General features: G+C 39.2%; 1 protein-coding gene across 3 annotated transcripts in view; it reads left to right on the forward strand.

Moving 5' to 3' along the window:
• LRRC8C (leucine rich repeat containing 8 VRAC subunit C) overlaps positions 1 to 24,002 on the forward strand; it is a 139,658-nt gene that overhangs the window by 76,720 nt on the left and 38,936 nt on the right. Inside the window, exon 2 of one of the 3 annotated variants that reach the window (XM_070405566.1) lies at positions 8,224 to 8,320. The exons of the other annotated variants lie outside the window; for them this stretch is intronic. The gene's annotated coding sequence lies outside the window, so the exon portion shown is untranslated. The remainder of the gene's footprint in view (positions 1 to 8,223; positions 8,321 to 24,002) is intronic. 3 annotated transcript variants of the gene reach the window in all.

The following is a 24,002-nucleotide window of genomic DNA, read 5'->3' on the forward strand; positions in this document are numbered from 1 at the left end:
GCAGAGCAGTGGGGAAGGGGCTCCCCTAGCAGTGTGCCTTCAGAGAGCAACTCTCACCCTCAAAACATAATTCACTGTCCTATTTTATCATATCACTATAGCATGAGCAATCCACAGGTTTTGTTCTAGAATCTTCTATTCAGTCATTTAACAGGTCTTCCTGTATACCCTGAATCTCTCATGCAGCAGTTTGAAGCCGGTTTTTATATATGAATTTGTAGCATTCTATACTTGGTATGTCAGTCTGTCCATATACTTCCATGCTCTTGACTCATCACTTAGACTTATCTATGTCCTTTGTTTCTCTCAATTTATGTAACATTTCTGTATAGATTCTGTTTCTATACAGAAATGTTACAGGTATTATGCATAGTAATTAAAATATGTATTACTCCACAGGAGGAGGCTGCGGGGAGCGACCCTGCCCCAGTGCCCCTAGGCCACAGATGGATGCCCTTGATCACACTGCTAGGAGCTAAAGCCTCTAGACCAGGGGTCCTCAAACTTTTTAAACAGGGGGCCAGTTCACTGTCCCTCAGACCGTTGGAGGGCCGGACTATAGTTTAAAAAAAAACTATGAACAAATTCCTATGCACACTGCACATATCTTATTTTGAAGTAAAAAACCAAAACGGGAACAAATACAATATTTGTATTTGCATGTGGCCTGTGGGCCATAGTTTGAGGACCCCTGCTCTAGACATACAAACCAGACATAGCAACTCAGTGCTCCTAAACTGTGGGCCATGGAGTACCAGCCGGCTGCTTTGACTAGCAGTATGCAGGACCTGTCTCACCATATTAGTGAGTGGAGAGCCTGGCCTGCCATCACCTTGAGTGGAGCACCCCACCTCCTCTACCAGCTGAGCAGCACCTGGCCCACTCTGCTCCCCCCACCAGTGGACCACCCAGCCCACCCTGTCACCTTGACATGTGGCCCACCTGTACACAGGGGACCTGCTGTCCTGGCTCAGCTCCCCTGGATGACTGGCCCCACTGCCTTGACGTGGTGTGCCCAGTTCTGTCATCATGATGCAATGTACCCAGATGCACAGACCTGCCACTACCACCTACGTTGCCTGACCCAGCACCTCTGAACAAATGGCCCCATCTCCTGACACCACTAATAGATGTGACCTGATGCCCCCAGACACACAGACCTGCCACAGCACCCCGGTGTGCTTAACCCAGTACCCCCAGAAGATCAGACCCACAGCTGTGACCCTGTGAGACCAGTCACCTCTGGACACATTGACCTGCCCCCACAATCCAACCCACCTCACCTGGCACTCTGGACTACTGGACTGCTAAAATGGGGAGACAAGGAAACAACAGATGAGAGAAAAGGAGGAAGCACCAGGAAAGGAACTAAATGAAATGGAGACAAGCAACTTGTCAGATAAAGAATTCAAAAAAATGGTTATAAGGGTACTCAAACAACTTAGTGAGAACTAAGCAACTTAATAATTATTATAAGGAACTTAATGAGAACTACACCAACATGAAAAAGAAGTTGAAAGAATGAATAAGAATCTATTGGAAATGAAGAATGACATAGCTGAAATAAAGAATACACTGGAAGGCCCTAGCTGGTTTGGCCTAGTGGATAGAGGAGTGAAGGGTCCCAGGTTCGATTCTGATCAAAGGCATGTATGTACCTGGGTTGTGGGCTCGATCCCCACTTGGGGGCATGCAGGAGGCAACCGATCAATGATTCTCTCTCATCATTGATGTTTCTATCTCGCTCCTCCCTTCCTCTCTGAAATAAATAAAAAATATATTTAAAAAGAAAAAGAATACACTGGAAGGATTCAACAGTAGACTAGAAGAAGCTGAGGATAAAATAAGTGAATTAAAAGACAAGGTAGAAAAAACACCCATTCAGATAAGCAATTGGAAAAAAAATTAAAAAGCAGGAGGAGAGTTTAAGGGAGTTCTGGGATGAATAAAACTAAGAGCATACACATAATAGGGGTACCAGAAGAAGAATCTGAGCAAGGAATAGAGAATCTATTTGAAGAAATAATGACAGGAAACTTCCCTGACCTGGCAAAGAAAAAAAATGACACAAGTCCAGGAAACACAGAAAATTCCAATCAAGATGAACCAAAAAGACTCACATCAAGACACATCATAATTAAAATGGAAAATGTTAAAGACAAAGAAAGAATCTTAAAGGCTGAGAGAGAGAGAGAGAGAGAGAGAATTACCTATGGAGCTCCCATTAAACTGTCATCTGATTTCTCAATAGAAACACTTCAGGCCTGAAGTATACAAAGTAATGAAAAGCAAGGGACTGAATCTAAGACCACTCTATCCAGCAAGGATATCATTCAAAATTGAAGGTGAAATTAGGAGCTTCACAGACAAAAAAAAACACACACACACCCCAAAAATGGCTAAAGGAGTTTATTACCATCAAACCAGCAAAACAAGAAATGCTAACAGGACTGTTGTAAGAAGAAGAAATAGAGAGAAAGGGAGGAACACGGGCATAAAGAATTAAAATGGCAACAAATAAGTACCTGTCAATAATAGACTTAAATGTAAATGGATTAAATGCACCAATAAAAAGATATAGCGTAGTTGAATGGATAAGAAAACAAGACCCATATATATGCTGTCTACAAGAGACCCACCTCAGAACAAAAAAAAATAATGCAGGGTGAAAGTGAAGGGATGGAAAAAAATATTCCATGCAAATGGGAATGAAAAGAAAAGCTGAGGTAGCAATACTCATATCTGACAAAATAGACTTCAAAATGAAGGCCATAACAAGAGACAATCAAGGCCACTTCATAATACTAATGGGATTGATACAGCAAGATGATGTAACCCTGGCAAAAATCTATATATATAGAAGGCTAATATGCTAAGTGTCCTTCCCACTGTCCAACCAGTCATTATGACACTCACTGATCACCAGGGGCAGACACTCAATGCAGGAGCGGCCGTGATATGCACAGAGAAACGGCACCACGGACCTAGCACCAACAAAGCAACACTTGGCTTCCCCCAAGTGGGACACAGGCCCTGACACCACCCCGAAGCAACAGCCCACCAAATCACAGCCGACGCTGCCATGGCACAAAATGTGGCCCACAGCCAAGCCCAGCCCACAAACGGTGGCTGTGGGCGCCGGGCAATGACATTACGTTTTTGTTGACATTCTGAAGCCAAAATTGTTGACAATATGTCTGAAGACCCGCTATTGCCACAACATTTCTCTGAAGCCAAAAGAAGCTGGCATCGTCTACAGAATGTATCTGAAGACCAACTAATTAGCACAGTGTACCACTGAGACTGAAAGAAAGTGACAACATCGACAGAATATGTCAGAAGAACAACTTTTGGCACAACGTACCTCTGAAGCTGAAAGAAAGCAACGTTGTCAACAGAACATGTCTGAAGAACTGTCATAGACAAGTAATACCAATACTGGTAGGAACTGCCTTCCTAGCGAAAATGAGGTAAATGAGGATGCAATTATCGAACACAGTTGAGGTGGAATGACTGTTACATGTCAATGTTGCCTATCCCTAAATTTCTCTTATGAAAAACCATATGATGGAAAATTTACTCAATGTTGTAGCAAAGGCAGAGTTTGTCCAAATGATATAAATTTTCCAGAATACCTGGCATATTTTTTAAAAAATTAATGATAAATGAAGATTCTGACAGTAAAAATTTCATGGAAAATATTTGTTGTATCATGCTATTGTTTTTTATTAATCAATTTGTATATTATTTTCATGTACATTTTACTAATTTTCTTTCATCTCTGACAATTCTATTATAGAGAAAGGGCGAATAGTGATATTAAAATATTTATTCTAATTAATTTCCTTTCAACGTGCATGAATTCGTGCACCGGGCCACTAGTATATGCATAATATAAGAGCACCTAAATATCTGAAAAAAGCTCTTGGAGAACTTTAAGGGGGAGACCAGAAACAATCCAGTCACACTACCACTGACATCACTGAATAGATCTTCCAGATAAAAAAATCAACAAGGAAACAGCACCCTTAAATGACACATTAGATTAGATGGATTTAACTAATATTTACAGAACATTTCACCCCAAAACAGCAGAATATACATTCTTCTCACATGCACATGGGTCATTCTCAAAGATACACCACATGTTACAACACAGACTAAGTCTCTAGATATTCAAGTGGATTGAAAACATATCAAGCATCTTCTTGGATCACAATGGCATGAAGCTAGAGATCAACTACAATGAAAACATTCCAAAACATTCAAGCACATGGAGGCTAAATAGCATGTTATTAAACAATGAAGGGGTTACCAATGAAATCAAGGAAGAAATAAAAAAACTTCCTGGAAACAAGTGAAAATGAACACACAACAAATCAAAATCTGTGGGACTAAGTGAAAACAGTCCTGAGAGGGAAGTTCATAGCACTACAGGCCTAACTCAGTCGAATGGTCGGTTAGGCTTTTACGTATATAGATAGTACTGGAAGTCCTAGCCACAGTGATCAGACAAGAAGAAGAGATACAAGGCATCCAACTTGGAAAAAAGGATGTAAAACTGTCATTATTCACAGATGACATAATATTGTACATAGAAAACACTAAAGATTCGCTCCAAACTACTAGTTTTAATAAATGATGTTGGCAATGTAGCAAGATACAAAATTAATAGCCAGGCCCTAGCCAATTTGGCTCAGTGGCTAGAGCATTGGGCTGTGGACTAAAGGGTACCAGATTTGATTCCAGTCAAGGGCACATGCCTGGGTTGCAGGCTCGATCCCCAGTAGGGGGTGTACAGGATGCAGCTGATCAATGATTCTCTCTCATCATTGATGTTTCTATCTCTACCTCTCCCTTCCTCTCTGAAATCAATAAAATATATATTTTTAAAAATTAACACCCAGAAATCACTGGCATTTTCATACTCCAATAATGAACTCTCAGAAAGAGAAATTTTTTAAAAATCCTATTTACCATTGTAACAACAACAACAAAAATAAGATACTTAGGAATAAACTTAACCAAGGAGGTAAAAGACCTGTACTCGAAAAACCATGGAATGCTGAAAAAAATAGATTGAAGAAGATATAAACAAGTGGAAGAATATACCCTGTTCATGGATTGGTAGAATCAGCATCATTAAAATGTTCATACTATCCAAAGCAATCTACAGATTCAATACAATCCCATTCAAATATCAATAGCATATTTCACAGATCTAGAACAAACACTCCAAAAGTTTAAATGGAACAACAACAAAAAATACCCCACATAGCTGAAGCAATCTTGAGAGAGAAGAACAAAGTTGAAGGGATCACAATACCAGATATCAAGTTATACTACAAAGCCACTGTAATCAAAACAGCCTGGTACTAGCGCAAGAACAGGCGCACAGATCAATGGAACAGAACAGAGAACCCAGAAATTGACCCAAGCCATTATGTTCAATTAATATTTTACATTAGAAGCAAGAGCATAGAGTAAAGATAGTTTTTTCAATAAATGGTGTTGGGTTCATTGGAAAGTACATGTAAAAAAAAAAAGAAAGAAATTAGACCACTAACATCATACACGAGAATAAACTCAAAATGGATAAAAGACTTAAATGTAAATCATGAAACTATAAAAATCCTTGAAGAAAATGTAGCCAGCAAAATATCAGACATCTCATTGATAAGATGCCTTTGCAAGACTAACAATGAAAAAAATAAACAAATGGGACTACATTAAAATAAAAAGCTTCTGTACAGCAAAAGAAATCAGCAAAATGAAAAGGGAACCCGCTGTATGGGAGAACATATTTGCCAATGATACATCTGATAAACGGTTAATTTCCAAAAGATATAAAGTACTCAGACAACTTAACAAAAGGAAGATAAGCAACCTAATAAAAAAAAATGGGCAGAGTACCTAAATAAACACTTCTCCAAAGAAATGGCCAAGAGACATCTGAAAAAATGCTCGATGTCACTATCATCAGAGAGATGCCAATTAAAACAGCAGTGAGGTATCACCTCACACCTGCCAGATTGGCTACTATCAATTAAGTCAACAAATGATAAGTTCCGGCAAGGATGTGGAAAAAAAAGAACCCTAGTACTCTGCTGGTGGAAATGCAGACTGGTACAGCCACTATTGTAAACAGTGTGGAGGTGCCTCAAAAATTAAATATGGAACTGCCATTTGACCCAGTGATCCCACTTCTAGGAATATATCCTCAGAATCCTAAAACACCAATCCGAAAGAATATATGCACCCCTATGTACATAGCAGTGTTATTTATAACAGCTAAGATCTGGAAAAAGCCCGAGTGCCCATCAGTAGATGAGTGGATAAAAAACAACAACACTGTGATACATTTACCCAATGGAATACTATGCAGCTGTAAAAAAGAAGGATCTCTTACCGTTTGAAACAGCATGGAGGGACCTGGAGAGTATTATGCTAAGTGAAATAAGCCAGTCACAGAAAGACAAGTATCATATGATCTCACTTTTATGTGGAACCTAAAGAACAAAATAAACTGATCAAAAAAATAGATCCAGAGACAAAGAAAGATGCAACAGACATGATTCTCAGAGGGAAGGGGTGAGGGCAGGAAGGGATCAACCAAAGTACTTATATGCATATATGCATAACCTATGGACACAGATAATAGTGAGGCAAAAGCCTGGTGAGGAGGTGGATGCGGGGAGGAGGGGCTCAATGGGGAGAAAGGAGAGATCTGTAATACTTTCAACAATAAAGATCAATTTTTAAAAATGTGCTATGTTCAGAGATACTAAATGCTCTGGAGAAAACTAAGGCAGGGCAGAAGGACAGAGTGCTGGGTCTGTGGGTGGGGTTGTAATTTTACACTGACTTTGCAGTATTATCCAAACAAGGGCTGGTAAAGGCTGGGACCAGAGTGACAGTGACAGAGATGGTGAAATGTGGTTGGAATCTGGATAAGTTTCAGCAAGTCCTGAAGAAGGTCAGGGGTTGGGCCACGCAGATAACAAGAGGAGAATTCCAGACAAAGGATACTGGAAATGCAAAGCCCTGAGGAAGGAGTGAACCTGTTGTTCAAGCAGTTCCAATGTGGCTGAGCAAAGCAAGAATGAAGGAGAAGGCTATGCCACTGGTATTGGGGTTGGGGGAGTGCCAAGTATGAAGGGCCTTGTGAGATTTGTGTACAGACTTTGGCTTTTCCTCTAAGTGAGAAATGATTTTGAGCAAAGGAGAAACTCAGTAATTTAATAGATCATTCTGGCTGCTCAGTTGAGACTTATCTGTATGAGTCAATGGTAGAAGCAGGGAGACCAATTATGAGGCTACTGCAATAATGTATTTGAAAGATGATGATGACATGGACCAGGGTGATAGCAATGGAGATGAGTCAGAAATGATTACCATCTGGATACATTTTTGATAATTTGTTGCTTTTAAATCAATGTCTATCTGATATTTTCCCAATTCCTCTTAAAAGATAGATCCCCAAAGTCTAGTAAGGGACCCAAATGATGCTTGTTATAGCAAACGATTACCTTTCTGGCTCTTGAATACTACAAGTTCAGTATCTTTTTTTAAAAAAATTACGGTATTGTTCATTTGTTGCACTTCTGAGTCACCATAACTTCCCACAGTACTCACTTTCCCATTTTTCTGCACTTGTGTGTTGCTGGTCATTTGCCATTGAGTTTCTTGACCCCAGTCATCAATGGTCACTACTGCACTGCCATTGCTTAGCACACACCTGTTCTTCTCTTCTTGTGGTCTTTACCTTATTCCATAGCCGGGAGAGTGTCACTGAGGCAGTCAATGAGAGTAAAGGAAAGAATATGATACTGCTAATGTTATAAAGGAGCCCAAGGTTCCAAATCAATCAGGCTGAGAACACCTCTTTTCTCATTCTTATCTTCTCTCTTCCAACTCACTGAACAAGTCAAAGAAAGATTTTCCTTTTCAACCTCCACATAAATCTCCTAAGAGGCCTTGTATGCCTTCTTTGCCTAAGCATAATGTAGGTGTCATGAAAAAGTGCAGAGTTGCAAAAGAAATCTAGTGGTTCTTTTCCCCAAAACCAAGTGCACCTAACCCTAAATTCTAGTATTCACAGAAATGTTTCTGTTATATATGTTTCACAAGTGGGAGAATTCTAGAATAGATATGTACTCATTTTTTCATTCACTCATTCAGCAACTATTCAGTATTTTGTTTGTTTGTTTGTTTATGTTCCAGGCACTGTTCTGCATACTGGGAGATAAGAGTGAACAAAACAAAGCCCCCTTTTCTAATGGAATTTACCTTGTAAGGCGGGAGACAGAACAAAACACAAGTAAGCACATGTGTAATATATCAATTAAGATAATGCTATTGAGAAAAGTAACTTGGAGGATGAAAAAGGGAATGCTGGGATGGTGTGCTACTGGTGTTATCAAGTTAGTATTAATACTGTAAATATGATCAGAGAATGCGTCTCTGATAAGACATTTGTGCAGAAAAATACAGGAAGCGTGAGAGTGATCCAATCCCACATCTGGTTGGAAAATGCCCCTTGCTGCTGGAAATCCTTAGGTAGTTTTCTTCTCTCTATATACTTCCTACGTGACTCCATTCTCTCCCGTGGCTTTAACTACTTCCTATACCCTAATCATTCCCAAATGTACATCCTCAGGCCAGATCTTTCAACGCTAGCCCAATGCATCCAACTGTTAATGGAGCCCCTCCACCTGGACGGCTGACATCTCCGGTTTAACATGTCTCTGGTGAAACTCCTCCCCACCCCTTCCCCACAGCTGCTCCTCTGCAGCTTCCCCCTCCCTTTAGTAAATTGCAATTCCATCCTTTCTGATTTTCAAAGTCAGAAATCTTAGTGTCATCTCCCTGTCTCAACCCCCACATCGATCCATCAGGTAGATCGTGCATTCCTTAAATCAGGGAAGACTCAAGAAGGAAGAATTTGGGGAGCTGGGATGAAGAAATTTAGGTTAAATAGAAAGCAGGGCAGTAACATAAGTATCTGCAAGGTGGCCTCTGATGATATGAAGAAAACTGAGGCTGAGGGAACATGAGCTGGGGAACTCAGGTGGATGTGAAATCACATCAAAGTCAGATTCCTCTAACAGAGCTGCAGCTTCAGAGGTGTCCAGTACGTTTGGATATGTCTTCACGTCAAAAATCAGTTGGCAGAGCTAAGGCTGTGGCGCCATGGATTGGACAGAGACATTAGGTACCCTTGGGAATTCTCTGGAAACATTGTGGGGCCTGAATGGGAAAGGCAAATTGCAGAGTCATAATTTTTAAAAAGCCGTGAACATTTGAACCATTTTTTAAAAAGGAAAACTAATCCTCTCTGTGGGCGCATCCGCAATAAAGCAAAACACTTCACTGAAACACCAGGGAAGGGAGATTCTGATCATTTTCTAGGGACAAGAGGTGGTTAATAATTGTCTTGCCCAAATTAATTGGAACAAGAACAATGAAAAGGAAGTAAGTAGTCACTGTCCTTCTATTTTAATTTGGTGTACATTTCCCAGTATTCAAATTCCCGGTACAGAGGGTTCTTGTTGCTTTGCTGCACTGAGTTCCTAGAAATCACACACTTTTCCCACTAAAGGGTTGGAACTGCATGGAATTTGGGGATTGCGTTCTCCACCCAAGGGATTAGCACCAGACAAAAGAAATTGGTGTAAACAAGAGTACAGCCTAAAGGCCTCCTGTGGCTGCGGTAAAATTCTGTTTTTCTGGAAGAGTAAGTCCCATACCAGTAATTCCTTTACAGAGAGAAGCTGAGTCCTTTCTAACCTTTAAAGAAATCTTTCCTCAGACTGGACTTCTCTCCCAGCACCAGATTTTAGGCTAGAGTGTGCAAATCGTAAATATGCCCTGAATTCAGTCCTCAGATAGCGAACTGCCCAAATAGATGTTTTTGCCCATGGATGACAGGCCTAAATTTCCATAAAGGAGGTTGTTAGAGACGAAAACATTTCTCTCATGAAGTCGAATGAGCTTGGGCATTGGCATCTGACAGACCTGAGTGGGAGTTTTGCTGCGCCATTCACAGGCTTTGCAACCTTGGAGAAATTATTTAGTCTGCACATTTCCTTCATCGTAGAGCCAAGATAATACCTACCTCATGGTTTTAACATGAAAGTTAAAAAGAAAGCTCAACAGATAACATTAATGCCGGGCAATTGAGAGGCACAAAAATATTAAAAGTTCATGGTTATACTTTTTCTTTCCCATTTAACACAAATGTTTCTTTCAAAGTTTGTTTCTTATATTTTTATAAATAATTTTCTTTAGTGTGATACCTCAAGTTAGAACTAGAGGCTGCAAACACCAAGGAATTCTTACTCTTAATAGTAAACCCTATTTCACATTTATCAAGTTTGATTATTAGCTTTATTGATAGTATATTGAATGCTACTTTCCTACCCAGTACTGTAATTAGTGTTTGCCATGATTATCCCTTACATACTTTACAACCCTGTGAAAGAAACTATACCCTTTTCCCCGTTTTAAATATGAGGAAACAGAAGGATTTAGTGACCTGCTCATGGTCACCCAGCGTACAAGTGACAGAGCCAGGATCGAGAAGGAGACACTTGGACCTCAGTGCTGTGCCCCCAGCCACTGTAATGGTATATTAATATGAAATTCAATTTCTTTGAAGTCTGGTCTGGTCTTAATTACCAGAGATGATCACCTCCAAAAAAAGTAGAGATCGAGCATAGGAAATATAACCTATTCCTTACGTTTGTTTGTTTTTTCTTTTGCCTTTTCTTGTTAATAAAGCCAGAGCTCTAGAATGAGTGGAAGTTCTGTACCATTTGGGGGAAAGTGAGTGGGTGGAAATAATACAAAAGCTGAACATTTAAAATCATTTAAGATCACATGTCACTGAAGAAAGTCTAATTTGATCGCTGCAGACACTTTGCTCCCCCCTATTTAATAATGTGAGTTAAAGAAAAGAAAGGTACCGGGTATTTATTAGTTCAGCTTAATCCTTATAACTATGCTTCTCCTCCCTTGGATATTTTCTTTCTTTAATCCGTTTATATGTTTTTTTCCTGTCTCCATGGTAAAGCTCATTCCATGATGGGAGAGACCTTATGCTGAAGAAAATTTTCTTAAATGTCAAGTCTCACATTTTCACTTCCACATTTTATCTTGGTGTTACTAGGACAACCCAAATAATTTCATTTTTTCTTTGAAGTTGATACCTTTAAAGCTGTTATACCCTCCTGCTGACTCACTCATGTTGTTCTGATTTTTTTCTCATTTAATTCCAGTAACTGCTTTCTTTACACAGCTATTTCTATAATAGCTGATGTACTGTTGGTGTAGTGTTTACGTGTTTGGGGGGGTTATAAATCCCACTGAGGATTTAAAAAGTGCTGTGGATCTTCTCATCAGGAAAAATAAAAAAGCCAGTTTAAGAAACAATGGGAAAACATAACAATGGGGGAGAGGTTGTCTTTTCAATAAATGGTGTTGGGAAAACTGGACAGCCACTATCTTACCATACACAAAAATCAGCTCAAAATGTGTTAAAGACGAATTTAAGACCTGAAACCATAAAACTCCTGGAAGAAAAACATACGGTGTCAGATTCTTGACGTCAGTCTTAACAATATTTTTTGGATTTGACACCAAATCAAAGGCAACAAGAGCAAAAAGAAATAAGTGGGATTACAGCAAACTAAAAAGCTTCTGTGCAGCAAAGAAGCCATTAACAAGAAGAAAAGGCAACCTATGGAATGGGAAAAACGTTTGTAAATAATATATCTGCTAAGGGGTTAATATTCAAAATATATAAAGAACTCATATAACTCAATAGAAAAAAAACTAATCTGCTTTAAAAAAAAGGCAGAGGACCTACATAGACATTTTCCCAAAGAAGACGTACAAATGGCCAGCAAGTACATGAAAAGGTGCTCAGCATCGCTAATCAGGAAAATGCAAATCAAAACCACAAGGAAATATCATCTTATACCTGTTAGAATGTTTATTATAAAAAAAAAAAAGAAAGAAATAGTAAGTGTTGGGAAGGATTTGGAGAAAAGATTGGTGGGAATGTATGTTGGTGCAGCCACTATGGAAAACAGCATGAAGGTTCCTCAAAAGACAAAAAATAAAACTACCATATGATCCAGAAATTCTGCTTCTGAGTATTTATCCAAAGGAAGCGAAAACACTAACTTAAAAAGATACCTGCATCCCTTGTTCATTGCAGCATTATTACAATAGCCAAGACATGGAAACAACCTAAGTGTTCATCAATAGATAACACAAATGTGATAAATATGTATGCATATTGTGTATATAATTTAGCCATAAAAAAGACAGGAATCCTACCATTTGCAACAACATGGATGGACCTTATGCAACATGAAAACTTTATGGTAAATGAAGTAAGTGAGACAAAGAAAGATAAATACTATGTGATCTCACGTATATGTGGATCCTAAAAATAATTTTAAAAAAAAACTGAACTCATAGATATAGAGATCAGACTGGTAGTTACCAGAGGCAGGGAGCAGGTATGAAATGGGTAAGGTGGTTAAAAGGTACAAATTTCCATTTATAAGATAAATAAATCCCAGAGATATAATGTACAGCATGGTGACTATAGTTAACTGTACTGTATTGTATTTTTCAAAATTGCTAAGAGAGTGGATTTTAAAAGTTCTCATCATAAGAAAAACAAATTGTAACTGTGTTGTGATGGATGTTAACTAAACTTATTCTGGTAATCATTTCACAATATATACATATATCAAATCATTGTTATTAGTATATACCTAAAACTACTGTAGTATTGTATGTCAATTAAAAAATAAATAATGGATGGAAATATTTAATAAATAGCATCTCTAATAGTACCTCTTTTTAAAAAACATTTTTATTGACTTCAGAGAGGATGGGAGAGGGAGAGAGAGACAGAAACATCAGTGATGAGAAAGAATCATTGATCAGCTGTCTCCTGCATGGCCCCTGCTCAGGATCAAGCCCACAAACCGGGCATGTGCTCCAACAGGGAATCAAACTGTGACCTCCTGGTTCATAGGTCGACGCTCATCCACTGAGCCACACAGGCCAGGCTCATAGTACCTCTTATTATCCAAATCTATTTGGTTCTTGAGTTTTGAATATCAAGTTACAACAATTCATATAGCAGGGGATTTATAATAAAAAATATCTATCCCAAACTATTCTGTTCTAAGTTCAGATTGTAAAAGTTAAGGTAGCTGTTTATTTCCATTTTTATTTCATCCCAGGGCAATCTCGTGCTATGTTTTATATCTCTGACCTTTTGGCAAACTACCTGTAGGGGTTAAATGGCCATGTGGCGTGTATCCTTTTTAATGCTGGTCTGGCTCACACAAACCCTTGGGGTTTGAATCCATAGAAAGTGCTGAGGAGCAAAGAGAAGGAATAACACGTTTTGAGTCTCCTTGTTTACAGATCTATTCCCCACATATTCGACTACAGCTTCTTATTTATCTTTTATCCCTAATACTTGACACATAGTAATTGGATAATGAATCATTAAAGAAGTAGGGAGGGAGGAAAGGGGGAGGACAGGAGTAAGAAATAAAAGGAAGAAAAAAAGGATATATCAAAGGGAACAAAGAAGAAAATTTAAAAACAGCCCAAAGGAAACTATCCTCCAGCCAGAGACCGAATATCCTCAGAAGTCCATTCCTAAGCAGGAACTGGAACTTAAGTGTGTTATCTACCCTGCAGGCTGGACCATGTTTGGGCAGATGCAGGGGAGAGCAGCAGTCTTTGGCCCTCATGGTTGCCACTTGTGTTCAGTCCTAGGAAATTACTGAGCAGCCCCCTCACTGACATGACTGGCCCACTGAGGTTCTAGAACAGTGATGGCGAACCTATGACACGCGTGTCAGAGGTGACACACGAACTCATTTTTTTGGTTGATTTTTCTTTGTTAAATGGCATTTAAATATATAAAATAAATATCAAAAATATAAGTCTTTGTTTTACTATGGTTGCAAATATCAAAAAAATTCTATATGTGACACAGCACCAGAGTTAAGTTAGGGTTTTTCAAAATGCTGACACGCCGAGCTCAAAAGGTTCGCCATCACTGCTCTAGAACGATGCTCACTATTTGTGATGAGAATTTTGTAAATTCACTACAGGCGTGGGCTACTCAACCAGAACTTTGGGCATCTTCACACTGCATTAACAAGAGTTGAGGCGTCACGTGGAGGATGACCCAGGAGACCCAGTGGAGTTTGGTCCACGTGTTTTAGAAGACAGTTTAGCAGCAGGAAAAACTGTTTCGGTCTACAGGCTTCTACAAAAAGGTTGCTTGGGGTAGATTTGCATAAATGCCTTAGATAAAGACTCTTGGTGAATCTTGGTGGCTTTTTGCCATTTTAGTCTGAGAACATGTAACTTACTGCTCCCTTGGTCTCACGGAATCAGGACCAGCTCAGGCTACCCCATGTCTCCAGAGACAGAAAATATGAGGTCCACCCTAATTCAAAATAAACAAAAACAAAATATTTATAGTGAGTGATGGAGGGCAAAATGATACATCTCGGAGAGGGGGACAAAAAGCCATTACACTGCAGACCTTTCATCCTTCCGGCATGTTCTCCTGGCCCTGGCCTCCAACTGTCCCTAGATAACCATTCCCGCCTGTCCTTCATGTTTCCATGCAGCATCACTTCTAACCCCCAGTAGCTCAGGCGCCTCAGTGTACTCTCAGAGTATCCTAAACTCCCACTTCCTCACACCTATCCCAATTATGACTAAATGGTTTTGTGTAATTACTTACTACCTGTCTTTCCAACGTAATGTAAGGTTCATAAGGTCAGTGGTTATGTCTCTCTTACTCTCTGTATATCCACATTATGGAGCTTAATGTCTTGCAGATGAAAGCTACCCTAGTACTCAGAGAAAGAATTACTAATGCTTCCAGGCCCTGTAGTAGGTGCTAGGGAGATAAAGGTTTTCAAAGTCATTCACTGCTTTTATCCTTGGGAAACTTTGTCCTCCTGGAGTAGCAATATCCAATGGTACTTCATCCCTCTCTCAGCCTCCAGAAGCAGCCCAGGGTGATTTAAGGTCTTATGGCTCTCTCCATCGCATTCTCCCAAACCCCACTTCTTTCCCACAAGAATCCTGACACTGACCCTGTTTGTAACGAAGGACATTGAGTAGATGTGAACCAACGTGTCTTCCCACCATTTCTATTTCTCTGTTGAATGGAAATGTATTTTGTTTTTAAACAATTTTAATTTATGTTTGTGTAACCATTTTTTAGGCCCCTAAAACATTGGTCTGTTAAGTTTTTGACATGAAAAAAAAAGTTTTTAACATGGGTCATCTGAAAAATAGTATCAACATTAAACAACAACCAAAATCAAACAAATTCCACAGTTGTTCCATAAACCTTCTCTTTTCCCTTGACCCTGCGCCACCCAAAAGATCATCCACTCATTCCGAAATCCCACTTTACTACTGAACTTCCAGCAAAGGTTTTGAAATGTTTAACTTTTAAAAGTAAGTTTCTCGGCCCCCGTGAGGTAGGGACGACCCCGGTCAGGTCGAAACGGCCCCGGTGTGGTAGGGACAACCCCGGTCAGGTTGAAACGGCCCCGGTGTGGTAGGGACGACCCCGGTGAGGTTGAAACGGCCCCCGTGAGGTAGGGACGACCCCGGTGAGGTTGAAACGGCCCCCGTGAGCTAGGGACGGCCCCGGTGAGGTTGAAACGGCCCTGGTGAGGCTCAGACGGCCCTGGTGAGGTTGAGACTACTCCAGTGAGGTTGGGACAAATAAAGGGGACCAGTATGGACTGATGAACAGGGGTAGATACAGAAGCAGAGCAACATTGAACAGAATGTTAAACTACAGTGGGAAGCCTGGGGAGGGTTGGGGGGCGGGATTAAGAGACCAACTGAAGGACTTCTATGCATGCATATAAGATTAACCAATGGACACAAGACACGGGGCGGGGGGGGGCGGGGGGTAGGGGCCAGGGGAATGTCAAGGGGGGGAATAAAGGAGACATATGTAATACTCTTTGTAATACTTTAAGAAATAAAAATTATTAAATAAAAAAAAAAAAAAAGTAAGTTCCCAAGTAAAGTATCTTGTCATGTGTGCACTATAAGTGATAAAATATAAATAATGGGGCACATCTAAAGGGCAAAATAAGATGATGAAAATGAATTCTGATACATGAAAAATCTCAATAAATATTAACATTTAATCCCTCAAAAAAAAAAAAAAGTAAGTTTCTTTTTGCATCTTTTTTAGCTTTTTCTGCTAAAGCTAATGTTTTAAATAAATTTTTGTGACCTTGCTACACGATTTTTTTTTTTACTTTTTAGGATTTGTGATTAATACTTAACACCTCCCAATTTAACAACTCTTGAACTAGTTTTGCTCCTTTTAAGCATCCTGTATCCACCTTTTCATCCCATTGATGAAGTTACTGGATAAAACCACTTCTGAAACTGTCTTACGATAACTAGGTGTCACCATGACAGTTGGTATATTGCTCAGCTTCAGTATCTTGTTTTCTAGGTCTCTCAACCACTTTAAATTGGGCAGGGTTCTCAATGTCTTTGAGATAGTTTTCTCAGGAAGACTTTATCTGGCCCCAAGCCATCTTTCTGATCAACAATAGCAACGGCAAGTAAATAGTTTCCAAATACTGTACAGTGTCTATAAAGATGGTATTGAGTTGGGTCTTATTCCAAACTGCTGACAAAGTATTCAAATAAATAAGTCTGAGCTCTCACACTTACACTATTCTCATGACTTTGTTTTTAATCCATTATTCTTTTATTTGATGGATAAATGCTGAGCACCTATTATGTGCCAAATACTGTTTGGTGCTGGGAAAACAGTGGAGACTGACATTAATCCAAGAACCACACGGATGAGTGGAGAATGGTGTCTGTGACAGGGGCCTGCCATCAAGGGAAGTCCACTGTGCTGTGGGGGCCTCTGGTGCTGGATTTGACCTGGTCAGGGATGGCTTCCGTGAGCAGGTGGTGTTAGAGCTGAGCTCTGCAGATTGTATCAGAGTCTGCAGAGCTAGGGGGGATTGAAAGAACATTCCAGTTACAGTATTAGCACCACAAGGCCCTGCTACTATTGCTTATATCTCCTTTTAGTGACCTTTGACAGCCACACATATCACTTGACCTTTGCAATTATGTAATGTCTATCACCTCGTTTCACTGTTTCCTTTGCGATAGTTTTTGTTGTTCTTCTTTGTTGTTGTTTTTAACTAAATAAATCGCTTCAAAAACAGATGTATTTTCCTGAATGATTCATATAATCCAAGCATTTCTTCTGTTTAGATTTTTGTCAAAGTCTAGGTCTGAGAGGCAAGTGGCCTTTGACCTCTTCTCCTAGAGCAGTGGTTCTCAACCTTCTGTCCCTTTAAATACAGTTCCTCATGTTGTGACCCAACAATAAAATTATTTTCATTGCTACTTCATAACTGTAATGTTGCTACTGTTATGACTCGTAATGTAAGTATCTGATATGCAGGATGGTCTTAGGCGACCCCTGTGAAAGGGTCGTTCGACCACCAAAGGGGTCGTGACCCACAGGTTGAGAACCACTGTCCTAGAGCCTTGTATGCCTCCCTCAGATTCTAGGATTTGAGACTCTAGGACTATTGAATATCATCACATTAGATTTTATTTAGCTTTGCTGTGAGAAATAATGTCTTACTTGGAAAAGATGGCCATTAAATCAATATGTTAAATTTAGAGCCAAACTCAAAAAAATATTTTTCTTGTAGGCACGCAGTCTTGAATTAAATATTTATTGGTTGGATGGACAGAAACCAAATATTCTAATGCTTAGGTACATTCATGGCAGTTTTAATATTCTGACAGTGAATGTCTGGTAGTTGCTGACTTCCTCCTGCAGAGTTGGGTTTTTATTTCTTCCCTGGAGGCTTGAGACCTAAACATCTTTCTTCCATCACTTTACGGAGCACATCCAGGGGGAAAGACAATGAGCTGACTTTCTGAGAACCCTCTTGAAAAGCCCCAAACAGAATTACTCAGCAGTTAGTTTTTCTGCTATTAGGAACCCTTCTAAGATCCCTGATCTTTAAAAGGAAATTTTGGATGGTAGATTCCAGTAAAGATGAGTTTAATAATAAAAAGGATAATAAAAATGATCAGACTATAAATCCATTCGTTTTTTAATCTCTCACTTTAAACACCAATCTCTTGTTTCCGGAGCAATGTTTACTGTTTCCTACTTGTTGTATTTAACGTAGCTGGAAATTTAAAAATTTTATCCCATTAAAAACAAAAAGCTTAGTGGGAAAGTTTTGATAACAAGTTGCTTTAACTTCCCTGGCACACTTTTGGTTGACTGTTTTTATAAGTACCAGTCTATCTGTATTTGTGAAAAGGTATTTGTAAAACACACCAAGCTTCCTGTTGGAACAAAAAAGACAACCCCCCACCCCCCACCCCCCATAGAATCACTTGGAATTTAACTCAACAAACTATTGGGCATTTTAGGCCATGGAGCTAGCAATATGAACTAAAAGGTGACCCTTGCCTTTTCAGATTATTGTACACTCCAGAGGGTGAAAAATAAACAAAAAACATTGGTTTAAATGTTCTGAAGGGCAGGACTTTTAGCTTTCTCTCCTTGGATCCCTTCATCAGGAAAACAGGAGCCCTCCTCATAGACTCTCCAAACTTGTTTGGTTTGCATTTTCTGGCCTGTACATACATGTATGTTCATGTTATGTCTGCTGCTTAGCACTATTGGGCTTTTTTTTGCCCCAGGGGAAAAGTGGATTGGAGATAAAAACCTCAGTCTCTTTTTTTCCTTTGGAAGAAGACATACCAGTAGTCTTCGAAAACAATCATTAAAAACTTCAAAAACGAATTCTAGGCTTCATTTTTTAATGTTGAGACTGATCAAAAGAACTGAAACCTTGTCTAAATCACATTTGAATGATATCGAGAGTTTGAGGAGAAACACATAGTCTTTTCAAGGATTTGGGATCCTATGCGGGAGGGGGGGGGGGTCAGAGGGGCGGGGGGTAAGTATATACTCTGCCTTCTGGAAAATTGTACCTGATTTAAAGGAGATAGAGACAACATGGAATGAAGAGGTGACAAAGAATACCAGTGGGATGCAGAGAGAGCTGAAGCCATATTTCTCAGAGAGGCTCTAGGTATATTCAGAATAACAGAGATGAGGGAGGGAATGAGTAGCATCTGGTGATAATCTTTTCTGGTCCAGTTTTTTAAAGACTATTAGATTACACGTTAGCCTCATTTCAGAAAAGAAAAAAATGTCTGAATTTAAATTTACTTAAAATATACAGAATAAGCATTAAATAATTATTATTGTCATATTGATGTATAAATGAAGTATTCCAAACCATTATATTATAGACAAGACTTTTATGTTTGGATGTATTTTCTGTCACTTGTTTCTTAACAGTGTAATGTTCTGATAAAGGGAGTCCAAAAATTCAGCCATTGGGTACAAGCTGAGACCTAAGAAGTCATTGGTCCAACATCCTGTTTATAACAATGACAGAACATTGTGCATTAAAATTCCGGTGAACCTTAACTTTGAAATTATAAATTATTACTGACTCTTTTCCTCTTCTCCAGCTTTCTCTTTGGTAGTGGATGTTCTTTGAATAATCATTACTTATAATGTGAAGCTATATAATAATAGTCACTCTTTTTTTTATCATAGTGTCAAAGTTTATAACAAGATCTATACTAATCAAAGGGTAATAAAAGGGTAATATGCAAGTGGTCGGTACACCCTCAGGCATTACGACCAATCAGCTGGAGCCTGTGTGCGCAGCAGGTGCGGGTGGGCGGGAACTTGCAGCGTTGGGGCGGGGCCTCCCCTGGCTCTGGCCTACCTCTTTGGGGTGATGGATCACAGGGCTTCTGCACTGTGACAGGGCACTGGGCCACTAGCCCTATAAAATAAAAGCCTAATATGCTAAGTGTCTGACTGTTAGACCATTTGACCAGTCACTATGACGCACACTGACCACCAGGGGGCAGACGCTCTGACTGGTAGGTTAGCTTGCTGCTGGTGTCCAGCTGATTGGGCCTGGGCAAGATGGGCTGGACACGCCCTGGAGCCCTCTTACGGTCTCTCCCTGTCCCTGACCATGCACTGGTGAGGTCCCTCAGCTTGGCCTGCACCCTCTCGCAATCCAGGACCCCTCGGGGGATGTCAGAGAGCCGGTTTCGACCCAATCCGCGCAGGCCAGGCCGAGGGACCCCCCCACCAGTACACGAATCCATGCACTGGGCCTCTAGTAATAACATAATAGCATTTACTACAAAATGCTTGATAGTGTGTGTGTATTTGTGAGTGTCTATGTATGTTTAGGTCTAATTTAATTTAGCAAATACTTATTTAGGTTCTATTAAAAGGGATTGTGCCATATTCTAGAAGATGCAGAGATAAACAAGATATAAACCCTATTCTCAGTGAAATAAAAACAACCACCTCTTAAAGTGCACCATTGGCACAGGAAACAATAAACACATGTACAAAGATCAGTCACAACAATAAAAAATTTAAATTAAAAATCATCAGTCACAAATCATGCTTTTACAGAAATCACTTTAATGCGCATTCTCCCATGAGGATACATGTGAGTGAGGGTAGGCACTTTGTCTGCTTTGTTCATTTTCATTTCCCCAGGATCTAGTACAGTGCCTGACATATCTTATATCCATAATTAGTTAGAGCACATGCACAAGTAAATGAGGGTAATCTATGCTTGTGAGAGAAAAATCGCTGCTGACCATATGTAACAAATTGTTAGTGGATTCAAAGGCTTATGAATACAATAAACATAACTGTGGAAACTGTCATGTAAAGCAGAGCCCTTGAGATGGACGGCTTGAAGTAAAGTGATTAAAAGGATTTTTCTTTATATATGTGCAAAGTATAAGGAGGAAGAGGTATAACATCTTCCTGTTATGAGAGAGAATAAGAGTTGCTAGAGAAGAGTCATGTGGCTCCCGACCACCACTACCCTTAGGAAAACAAGCTCAATTTGAATATTTTCCATATAATGTGATGGGGCCACTAATTTAATGTATGATATCATAGAAATATCAAAGGGGATGATAATACGGAAGTATATTGGGTTGCAAGTTCAACCTGCCTCTTACTTTTCCTTCTGAGTCTAAAGTTCTCATTTATGGGACTATAAGAGTACTATAGCTTAAGAATCATTTAAATGTATTCATAAAATTTTATTTAAAAAATTTTATATTGTCAAATAGGAGCATGAAAAGAGAAAATGAGTATGGGAGATGTTCTATTTAAACTATTTGTTTCTTAGTGTATGATAGATTCGTTACGTCCAAATCAGCGTGATGTAGTATTAACTAAGAACAATAGAGTGAGGAGTAAGATTTGGTTAGAAGTCAGGACTCACCATTAGCTGTGGCCCTTGGGCAAGTCACCTAATCTCTCTTGACTTAAGCTTTTCACTCCTAAAATGAGAGTTATGGACTGGATGACCTCTGAAGTGCCTTTCGGGTTTTATAATTTTATAACCCACTTGTAATTTTTAAATTAAATATATTTCTATAGAGCCATATAATTACAGTCTTCTTCAGTGGATTTTTCTAGAAATAGTTTGTTTCATGTACCACAGCTGCAGAGTAAAATACAATCTAGAGTCATGCTCTCCCAAGAGAGAAAGATATCATTTTTTATGTAATTGGAAAACTTGGCTTTTTCTCCTGATTTTTATTTACATCTGTGCAAGCTAAAGGAAAAGCAGTTGTTTCATAATTGAGCATATCATGATGACTTTATTTTGATTTATGGAGCCTTTGGGTACAACTGAGAAGAACCATAAATAAATCGTGGCGTTTCTGGCCTGTTCCTTTTTTGCACTCTTTGTCCATACTGGCCTCAGATGTGCAAATGTCCTGGCCCTGTGCTGCAGGATTGTCCTCCCCTGACATTACTCAGACACACACTTGGCCTTTCCAATTATTATTTCTAAAATGAAAGGCAATTACACCACTTTTCTTCATTATAATTACTACATCTTCACTAATTTATTCAGCAAATATTGAGTGCCTACCATATGCCAAGCGGTATTTTCTAGGTAGTTGAGATACATCACTCTACAAAACAGAACTGGCAAAGTCCCTGCCTTCATGAAACTTATATTCTTGTCGGAGGAGACAGACAACATATTAAGGAACATATAATAAGTATTTGTTGACAGGTTGGATTGGGGGTGTAAGAGACAAAGCAGAGCCAGGGATGACTCCAAGACATATGGCCTCAGCAGCTGGAAAGAGGAGTTACCATCAACTATGACAGGAAAGTTCCGAGAGAAGAGCTTTGGTGGGCATACAGGAGGTGGGGAGAAGGGAATGGAGCTAGAGTTGGTTTGGAACATAATGAATTTCATGTGTCTAGTGGCTGTCCAGATGGAGATGTCAAGTAGGCAGCTGGTTCCATGAGTCAATACTGGTATAAATTTGTGTTTAGTACAGATGCTAATTAAAGCATTGTGACTAGATGTATCTCCAGGAGAATGAGTGAGTTAGGGAAAAGAAAACCCCAAAGACTAAGCACTGGGCACTCCTCAGACAGGCCAGGGAGAAGAGAAGGGAACAGCAAAGAAGTTAAGAAGGAACAGCCAAGGAAGTAGGAAAATTTAATGGCTCTGATGTCCTGCAAGTCAAGTAAAGAATGGTCATGCCCTAGCCGAGTTGGCTCAGTAGATAGAGCATCGGCCTAGAGACCAAAGGGGCCCAGGTTGGATTCTGGTCAAGGGCTCATACCTTGGTTGGAGGCTCCTCCCTGGCCCAGGCCTGGTTGGGGCTCGTGTAGGAGGCAACCAATTTGATGTGTTTCTCTCACATCGATGTTTCTGTCTTTCCCTCTCTCTTCCACTTTCCCTAAAAATCAATAGAAAAATATCTTCGGGTGAGGATTAACTAAAAAAAATTTAAAAAGAAAAGAAAAATGTGGTCATATTGTGCCGATGCTGCTGATAGAGCAAATAGGCGAGGGCTAAGTATTGACTGTTAGATTTAGCAACATAGGTGAATAATGTATGTAGTGGGGGAGGGGATGAGGTTCTGTAGAATTCATATTTTACATGCTCAGGAATTATTGAATTGTTTAATTTCACTTTTAAGGAGCCACTCACTATGTTACTGATATGATAGAATGGGCCCTTGTTTCCTTGAACCGTGTATAATTGTACTGTCTAAAGATGATGCCAGAAAAAATCTGGAACAAAGCACAAGTTAGCTGTATCCACCTGATAGCCATAGAGGAACAATGTTAACAGTCAAGTTTGAATCAAAGTAGAATAAGTTTGATATTCTTCAAGTCATGGGTTAAAAGAGTAGAATTTGTTCTGTGTCATTAATTCTGGAAAATATAATACTAAAATTCTCCTGAGAGGAATGAAGATAGTTTCAGGAAGAGTCAAATAAATAAAAGCAATAATAAACTCTGGATTTGCAACCACTTTACCAATATTCTTTACCAAAGGATTATATGCCATGATAAATTTGAGAGGTAAAGGTTTTTGGCTAATGAAGCCATTAAGATGACTTTTGATAATAAATGTTTTTAATAAAGGAAGTGCACATTGATTTCTGCAATAGGACACAGAGCAGAAAAATTTAAAACTTTATATATATTTTAATTTAAAAATACTAGAATCTCTTGATTGAAGTTGAAATGCCATATTTCCAAAGACATTACTTAATTAGACAAACTAAAATCTTACATAACAAGTTGGAGATTGGAGTTTAAAAAATATATAAAGATATCATTTGCATTTCTACTAGTAAAACAAACAAAAAAATTAGTAAAAATAAAATTATGCTGATTGAGCTTCTGGGGGGAAAAAAATATTTAATCCCAGCAGTTTATTCAGAAATGACTGCTACAGCTTAAGATGTTAGTTCTTGAAATGGTCACAAATCACATGGAAACTATAATA

Source organism: Myotis yumanensis, unplaced genomic scaffold (genome assembly GCF_028538775.1).
Source record: "Myotis yumanensis isolate MYYU_CA2020_CCGP unplaced genomic scaffold, mMyoYum1.0.hap1 SCAF_2, whole genome shotgun sequence".
Lineage (NCBI taxonomy): Eukaryota > Metazoa > Chordata > Mammalia > Chiroptera > Vespertilionidae > Myotis > Myotis yumanensis.